Source organism: Meriones unguiculatus, chromosome 17 (genome assembly GCF_030254825.1).
Source record: "Meriones unguiculatus strain TT.TT164.6M chromosome 17, Bangor_MerUng_6.1, whole genome shotgun sequence".
Lineage (NCBI taxonomy): Eukaryota > Metazoa > Chordata > Mammalia > Rodentia > Muridae > Meriones > Meriones unguiculatus.
This window is the reverse complement of record NC_083364.1, coordinates 40774107-40782974: the sequence shown is the minus strand read 5'-3', so window position 1 is coordinate 40782974 and position 8868 is coordinate 40774107. Positions and strand designations below refer to the sequence as shown.

Genomic DNA, 8868 nt, shown 5'->3' with positions numbered 1-8868 from the left:
CTTTGGTTGCCAGGGCCTGATGGAAGGGATTTATGGGGAGTTACTAACTCAGGGAAGCAGTCAGGGAAATAAATAAGTTCTAGACATCTGTTGTACCATATTGTAACTATCTGAGATAGTAAAAATGTAATACTGGAACTGTCCTGAGTGCAGATTTCACGTCCAGTGCTCTTACCTTGACAAAAACAAATAAAACAAAACAGGTTACATGGAATGGTGAAGGAGAAGATGAAAGAGAGGACACTCTGAAAGGACTCTGGGTCTCTTTAATCTTCTGAGAAGATGGAGATGCCTTGGACTGACCTAGGGAACACATTTAGAGGTTAAGACTGTAATTCCAATTTCAGATGTGTGGGAGAAAGTGCCACCAGGCTATGATGTCATTTGTAGAAGTGAAGTGCTCCATTTGCCAAAAGCATCTTCCTGAAGCTCTCACCGCAGTGCGAAGCCCTGGATTACTCATTCCTTCGGCTTGCTTTTTCCAGAATCCTATTTTTAAAATGCTCCTGAGATCATTGGTACTTCTGCTATGCGTGATAATGGCATGCGGTTATGCACGAAAGGAACCTTCTTTACTGTTAGAAATACCTGCCAAAGCAGTTAATAAAATGAAATGCTGGCAAGGCTTGATTTCAGAGAAGATATATTGGGTAAGTTTATTTCCTATTGTGTGTATATGCACACTTACATATATGGAGACAAATTTTGAAAGAGATCAACAAAACATTGAAAACTGTAAAAGTTGAAGAACATACATGTGTTTATTATACTGTTTCCTCTATTTTTGTTATGTTTGAAAATTTTCACAGTTAAGATGTAATAGAAGTTACACAGATTTTTTTGCACTGCTCCCAGAAAAATATACAAGCCATTGCTTTTTTTAATATGACTTTTAAAAAATTTTTATTTTTTATATATTATACAGTTTATTAATTTTGTATCCCAGCTGTAGGTCCCTCCTTCATTCCCTCCCCATCCCACCCTCCCTCTGTCATCTCCTCCCATGCCCCTCTCCAAGTCCACTGATAGGGGAAGTCCTCCTCCCTTTCCGTCTGACCCTAGCCTATCAGGTCTCAGGACTGACTGCATTGTCCTTCTCTGTGGCCTGGCAAGGCTGCTCCTCCCTCAGGGGGAAGTTGGTCAAAGAGCCAGCAACTGAGTTCATGTCAGAGACAGTCCCTGTTCCCCTTACTAGGGAACCCACTTGGACACTGAGCTGCCATGGGCTACATCTGTGCAGAAGTTCTAGGCAATATCTATGACTGGTCTTTGGTTGGTGTATCAGTTTCAGAAAAGACCCCTGTGCCCAGATATTTTGATTCTGTTGCTCTCCTTGTGGAGCTCCTGTCCCCTCCAGGTCTTGCTATCTCCCTCTTCTTTCCTAAGATTCACTGCGCTCTGCCCAAAGTTTGGCTATGAGTCTCAGCATCTGCTTTGACACACTGCTGGGTAGAGTCTTTCAGAGACTCTCTGTGGTAGGTTTCCATCCTGCTTCCTGTTCTCTCCTTCCTCCAATGTCCATCCTGTTTGTCTTTCTGAGTGAAGATTGATCCCAGCCATTGCTTTTAACATCTGTGAGAAAACATAAAACAAAAAACAAACAAACAGACAAACAAAAAACCCAGTCCTGAAAGTATGTTTTCAAATTTGGCTGGGGAACGCAGGGAGGAGACAAAGGCACTGGGATGGGATGCCAGGCCTTCCTTTGATGTTCAGAAAAGGCTGGGCATTAATCGAGACAGTCACTTGAAAGAATCCTTCTCAATGCTATGCTTTTGAAAAAGTAAAGCATGGGTAGGCTCAAAAAAAGGGGAAGATAGAATATAAAGATTGTGACAGAATGTTTTTTTCCTTCAGCACAAAATTTACAAAGCTCATGGGTAGCATCAAGAGACCATGGGATGAGCTAATCCTGTGGGATTAAGGAAGGAGGGTACATTGCTCTACCTCCCCTCTTTGGCAAGGGGTCCCAGGCCCTGAGTAGAGCAGGTACTGAGAGCTGGAGGTTGCTTTTCATGGTGTTTTCCACTAGACAGAATTTTTAGTAAAAACTTCTTTGTCTAGGCGTATAAAAATAATTACTTAAATCTTAAAAAATTGCCCCCCCCCCAAAAAAAAAACCAATGAAACTATGGTTGAGATACATATATACAATAGAATTGATTTCAGCCATAACGAAAAATAAAATTGTGACATTTGCAGGAACTGCGATTCATTATGTTAAGCAAAATAACCCAGTCTCAGAAACACAAATGCCATTTGTTCTCAATCTGTGTGCCATCTAGATTTAAATTTGTGAACGAGTGTGCAGAGTTCATGCAAATAGAAAGAGGGGATTAAGGGAGGAGGAAGAGATCTTTATGGAGGATGGAGGGAGTAATGGGATTCCTGTGACATGAAAGCAGAAGGGAGGGGAGGGGAGAGATGGGTGCATATATTCTTATAAAAGTGATATAATGAGACCCATCATCTTATATAAATGCTGAGTTTAAAAATCAATCTTTAGAAACCCTCCATTTTGACAAAATAGTTTATGTTTGAGTTTTAGGCATTTTAGGTATACCTAAAGGTTTGTTAGGAGTTGAGTTTTGGAACAGAAGAAATACCTTGTCATCGCTCTGCTCCGCGAGAAAGCACAGATGTCCTACCATGTCTTACATGGTTCCATATCAGGGACTTTGCAAGCACGATCTCATTTTCTTTTCTCTGAAGCTCTGTCCATAGATGAAGACACCAAGGCTAAGGGGTTGCGTCTTTTGTCGACTGGCAGTGATTTTAAACTGCAGGGGGTAGTGAGAAAATGGCAAAGTTTCAAGTTCTACAAGGTGGTTTTCACGGTCCAGTACACTCCATGGCCTTCAATTCATACTAGGTCACAGGGTTGTCCATGGCAGCTTGCCAATCCAAGAAGAAGTCCTTTACAGACTGCCGCCCACTGAGCAGGTTTCCCAGAACACCAAGAGAAAAGAAAAACACACCTCTGTGGGCAGGGACGGCAAGAACTCACTGACGAAGTGAGGACTCCAGGGGAGGCACGTAGTCTGTTCGGCCACAGCCTAGCGCTGGCGGGTAGACCAGAAGGCTGAAAAGCATATGAAAAGTGTTTAGAAAAACCCATTTGTGTTTTTCTGTTTTTGAAAAAAATAAATAAATAAATAAAAGGTAAACTTTAAGGACAAGTAGAGGAGTTGGTTAAGCAAATTATAATTATTTTCATCTATATAAAATATAAATACATTTTATTTATATATGTAAACACAATATCATATTTTATTTATTTACTTCTTTAATATGTTTAATTTTTTCTATGCTGGAGGTGGAACCCAGGGCTTGGGACATGTGAGGAAACCATTCTACCATGGAGCAAAGCCTCAGCCATGGTTGTGATTTTCTAAGACACCTTTTATATGCAAAAAGATGGAAGAGAAAAATATATATGCCTTCTATAAGTCATAAAAATAATACATTATTACAATACTTTAATTTTTCATTATTTAAATTTTTTTCTATGATAAAATATATTCCTTTGAAAAACAGGAATAAAATACTAACAATTTCTTTAAAATAAACTCATGTGACTTCATTTTACTTTTTAATTTTCATTTGATCTGGGTAATGAAGATGGATATGGCAATAAAAGAAGATATAAATATTTATAATTCCTGTCGGGAACTTAAGCATTGTTTGGCAGGAAACCTGAGTGAGTCAAGATAAGACATACAGGTGATGCCCTCCGCCACAGACACTCGAGACAAACTTCTCTTTGGCTGTCCACCCCTCTGCTTATTCAGGAGAAAGAAGACACCGAGGTGTGTTCACAGAAACCCAGGCACACCCCTGAGAGGAAACCATTGCTCCCTAGCTTCAGGTCTTCCAGCTAGACCTCAGGAGCGGAGCGTAACCGTCTCAGTTAGGGTTTGCACTGCCGTGAAGAGACGCCATGACCACGGCAGCTCCTAGAAAGGAAGACATTTCATTGGGGCTGGCTTAGAGTTTCAGAAGTTCAATCCCTTATCACAGTGGGAAGCGTGGTGGCATGCAGGCAGACACAGTGCTGGAGTGTGATGGATCGGCAGGCAGCAGAAGAGAGAGCCATTGGGCCTGGCTTGGCCATTTGAAACCCCAAAGCCCACCCCCAGTGACACACTTCTTCCAACAAGGGCACACCTGCTCCACCCAGGTCACACCTCCTAATGACACTCTCTAAGCATTCAAATATGAGTCTATGGGGCCAATCTTATTCCAATCACCACATATACTGATATTTTCAATTAGTCTTCTCCCGAGTCATTTAAAATAATACATAACATAATAGTGAATTAATTTTGGGGAGGTTACATTTATTTATTTAGTATATATGGTTCATTCCCTCTACCATGTGTACTGCAGGGGTCAAAATCAGGTCATTAGCCTTGGTGTCGAACCTTTACCCACTGACTGGCCCTGGTTTTTTGTTTTTGAAAAAAGATCTCATTTAGCCCAGGCTAGCAGAGGCTAGCCATGAACTCTTGATTCTCTGACCTCTATTTACCAGATGCTGGGATTACAGGCAATCACTATATCCACCCTGCCTTTATGCTAGTTAACAAGACTGAACACTCTGCACACAGAGCTGGGGTTCCAGGCGAAGTAAAGCTAAGGCCATACAAAAATGTGGGGACGCTTGATTTTTCTTTGTTTTTAATTGGAAGCTTACGTGGTATTGGTGTTTTCTTTTGTTTTGTTTTGTCATCCTTTCTTTTGCTTGATAATATTCTCCCCTCGATCAGTGACATCTTATGCTCTCCTTGCTATTTTGTGGCTGACTAAAATATTTTGGCCATCAAGGTGCATTGGAGTGGTTAAATACCCTGGAAACCTTTTCATAAAACCACTCAATAGAGACAATTATTTTTTTTCCAAGTATGTGTTCTATTTTTTTTTTTATCTTACTTAGAATTACAGACAATTTATTGTTGCTTCGCCACCCCCCTTCTGTTTGATAACAAGTTGTGTTTCTTCTTAATGGGCATGCTTCCTGAAATGTGGGATGCCAGGGATGCAGAGAACATGGCGGGGTTAAGGCAGGTTGCCTTAGAGAGGAATCAGTGTGGACCTGAAGGGGGAAGAAGCTTGGCCGGAGAACTGCTGGGACAGACTTGTGGTAGCAGAGGTGATGGTGGGGTGGGGGGTCAGATGAGACAGCCCCTAGTGCTTTAGAAATAAGAACCAAGGGTCAGGAGCTGGTGAAATGGCTCAGAGGGTAAGAGCACTGGTTGCCTTTCCAGAGGACCCAGGTTCAATTCCCAGCACCCGCATGAGAGCTCACTACCACCTGTAGCTCCAGTTCCAGGGAATCTAATGGCCTCTTCCGGCCTCCGGAAGCACCAGGCATGCACATGGTACACAGACTCACGTGCAGGCAAAACACCCACATACATAATAATGATTTTAAAAATATCTTCAAGAACAACTCGGCAAAGTTGTTCGACTCTCCACTCCTGTGTATCCCCATAAAAGTCTACGTTACCCACATGCTGCTTTGGACTTAGATTCTGAATTTGTGCGTCGGGAGTAGTGGAGTATTGTTAGGGGGTATGTGGGAGAAGGGATGGAGGGATGGAGGGGGAGGCAGCAATGTGTTAGATTCATCCACTCACCTCGAGGGGAGGAAAAGCAGCTGTTACTCATCCACTCAGCACTGCCGAGATGTCCCGAGATGCTCCGCTGGTGTTGGGATGTTGGATGGGCCGCATCTGATGTAGTCCTGGTCTCCAAAAGGCCTACATCCCAATGGCGGCCAGGAGGGCTGGATTAACTAAATGATCAAACATGGATAATTTGGGGTTATAATCAATGTTACTGAGGACTGATCTATAGTGCTATGAGAGGTCAGAGCAGGACCTGTTGATTAGTTAAGGGGCCACAGGGCTAGTTATGAAAGATGGGCAGAAGCACGCTATAGAATGTAATGTTTAAGGCAGAGTGACGAATCAGGGCAAAGGGACCGTGGAATGAATGAGCCAAAGGCAGGCTGGCGTGGCTGGAGCAGATAGTGCTGAGGAGTGTGGAACTAAGTGCAGTGGAAGAGAAGGCAGCAGAGTGCACCCAGAGCCATAAATCATGTAAGGGTTTAATTAGAGGCGACAGGATCATGTATATTTAAAAGGTCACCCTGGCTGAAGCATGGAAAAGAACTGAGAAGTATAGCCAGAGTAGATGTATGTGAGAAAACCAGCCAGGAGACTGTCCCCAGGCAAAAGCCGATGATAGGCAATACTTTATCTCAAAGGAGAAAGCAGGGCATGGCCCGAGCTAAGAGGATTAACCTTATTGTATGCTAAGCCGATGACTGGCAAGAAAATGTCATCTTCCGTTTTGTGGGGAAGGCAGTGTTCCTTCCAAGCCCAAGTATGTGCTTATGTAAGGGACTTCAGCAATAAGAACAGGTACACACTAACACCAGGACATTCTTCCTGTGAAAAGGAGGAATGCAAGATGTAATATTCATAAGCTTTGGGCTATGTCTACACGACAGATGTGCTTCTAAGCGTACTGTATATTTTAGGCAGAAATCTCCTCCCACCCCCTGTTGGTTTGTATACAGCATACTAAAAGGAGAGCGTGAGCAAGTCATTATGCTTGAGTTGCTTTCTCTTGTGACAAAAGACAGTCTACAGAAACGTGCACGTTAAAATATTCCATCACCTCTAGTTCACCCCAGGCATGTTAATTTTGCTCAGGGAAAAATGAACAAACCACAATAGCGTGGAGAGGTTATAATAAAAGTCTATATTGGAAATAGATCTAGTATTCAAAACTGAACAAGGAGATGCGAGGGATGAAGTACACAATTAGCAAACTCAACCTAACCTTGAAATCAGGGAGCACAGATATATGTATTCTTTTAAAATTCATATGGAGCGACTTCTTATAAAATTGGAACATATCTATTATTAAGAGAATATGTCTACCTAGTTATAACTCACTGAACAGAGTATGACTCACACATTGTTTATCTGTAAATTCTACAACAAAGTGCTCTATCTCAAGATCACGCAACCAATCAAAAAATAAATAAATAAATAAATCCAACTACCACCATAACATAAACAAGCCAAACTAAAACAAACTGAGCAAAAACGGACCACGTATGCCAAAGAGAGTCTCAGTGAATTTCAAAGGATGAAGTCCTTTAACAATAATGCATTTAAATTAAAAATTAACAGCAGAACATAATTAAAACAAAACCTACTTTGAAAAGTAAATAGTGCGTTTCTAGGGGCCAATGGGATGGCTCTGTGAGAAAAGGCAGTTGCTGCTGAGGCTGGTGACCTGAGTTCAATCCCTGGGTCCCACATGGTGAAAGGATGTGTGAAGGACAGAGGACAACTTGCAGGAGACACACATCCTTCTGCAGCTCCACTTCCAGTGGCTCCGATGCTCTCTTCTGGCCTTCAGGGTTCCAGCATGTAAGTAGTGCAGAGACACACATGTAGGCAAAACTCATACACTCATTAAAAAAGACAAAAAACTAGAAAAAAGATACTTGAGGAAACTAAAGAAAAGCAGAAGAAATAAGTGAAAGGAAAATTACTGGTTACAAATAGTTGAGGCACAATAAAAACTTAATCCCAATCCAAACCCCAGCAACTTGTTTTGTGGGTATTGACAGTCTGATTCTTAAGTTTATTTGGAGAGGTTAAGAACAAATGCAGAACATACCATCTATGAAGGAGAGAAAGTTAGGGGACTGATGCTGTCTGTCTTCAAAGCTTGCTCTGAAGCTACAGTGATTAGAACTTCATGGTGTTGAAGAAAAAAAAATAGGCTAGCAGAAGATCAATGAAACAGAATAAGAAGTTCAGAAATAGCCCTATAAATACACTCAGTTGACCTTTGGCAAAGGAGCAAATACAATGCAGAATGATGCAAGGACAATCTTTTCAACAAAAGGCACTGAAATAGCTAGGAATCCTTAAGCAAAGCACGAATCTCCACAAAAGCACATTGGAAATGAATCATGAACCTAAGTTTAAAACACACAGCTCAGCTAGGCATGATGGCACATACTTTTTAATCCCGACATTACAGAGGCAGAGGTAGAGGTAGGTGGATCTCTGTGAATTCCAAGCCAGTCTTGCCTAGATAGCCAGTTATAGGAGAGTAGGGTGACACAGAGAGACCCTGTCCCAAACAAACAAACAGAAAACCGCTAAGTCCTAGAAGATCTATATAGGAAAAAAAAAAACCAAAATAGCCTTGGGTATGGCAATAGTTATTTTTATACAATGCCAGATATTATACTTAAAAGAAATAACTGATGAGATAGATTCAATACAAATTTCTATTCTCAAAAAGACTGTTCCAAGAGAATAAGAAGACAAACTCAGGGCTGTAAGAAAGCACTTGAGAAAGACATGCCAGTATTTAGAATATACAAAATTATTAAAACTCAGCAAGAAAGCTCACAGTCTGGTTGAAAATGGGCCATAGAAAAGGGAAGGTGGGGGGTATGATCTCTGGAGAGATGGCTCAGAGGTTAAGAGCGCTGGCTGCTCTTCCAAAGGTCCTGAGTTCAATTCCCAGCACCCACATGGTGGCTCACAACCATCTGTAATGCAATCTGGTGCCTTCTTCTGGTGAGCAGGTGTACATGGAGGCAGAACACTGTATACATAATAAATAAATAAATCTTTTAAAAAAAGAAGTTAAAAGGGAAGGTAGTGAGATGATGAAGGTAGTGAGATGATGAAGGTAGTGAGATGATGAAGGTAGTGAGATGATGAAGGTAGTGAGATGATGAAGGTAGTGAGATGATGAAGGTAGTGAGATGATGAAGGTAGTGAGATGATGAAGGTAGTGAGATGATATGAATGCTCAAAGACA

At 41.5% G+C, this 8868-nt stretch overlaps 1 long non-coding RNA gene across 2 annotated transcripts; it reads right to left on the bottom strand.

Annotated features, from left to right (window-relative positions):
• Positions 1-993: 993 nt before the first annotated feature.
• Positions 994-6448, bottom strand: LOC132648707 (uncharacterized). 2 transcript variants are annotated; one of them, XR_009587094.1, is made up of 4 exons: positions 6309-6448; positions 5640-5797; positions 2607-3082; positions 994-1572 (listed from the first exon to the last, which is right to left on the bottom strand). It is a non-coding gene; the product is annotated as an uncharacterized LOC132648707 (long non-coding RNA). The 2 variants fall into 2 exon arrangements; XR_009587093.1 differs by lacking the exon at positions 6309-6448 and having other exon boundaries at positions 2607-2780; positions 2979-3082; positions 5640-6175.
• Positions 6449-8868: the final 2420 nt, after the last annotated feature.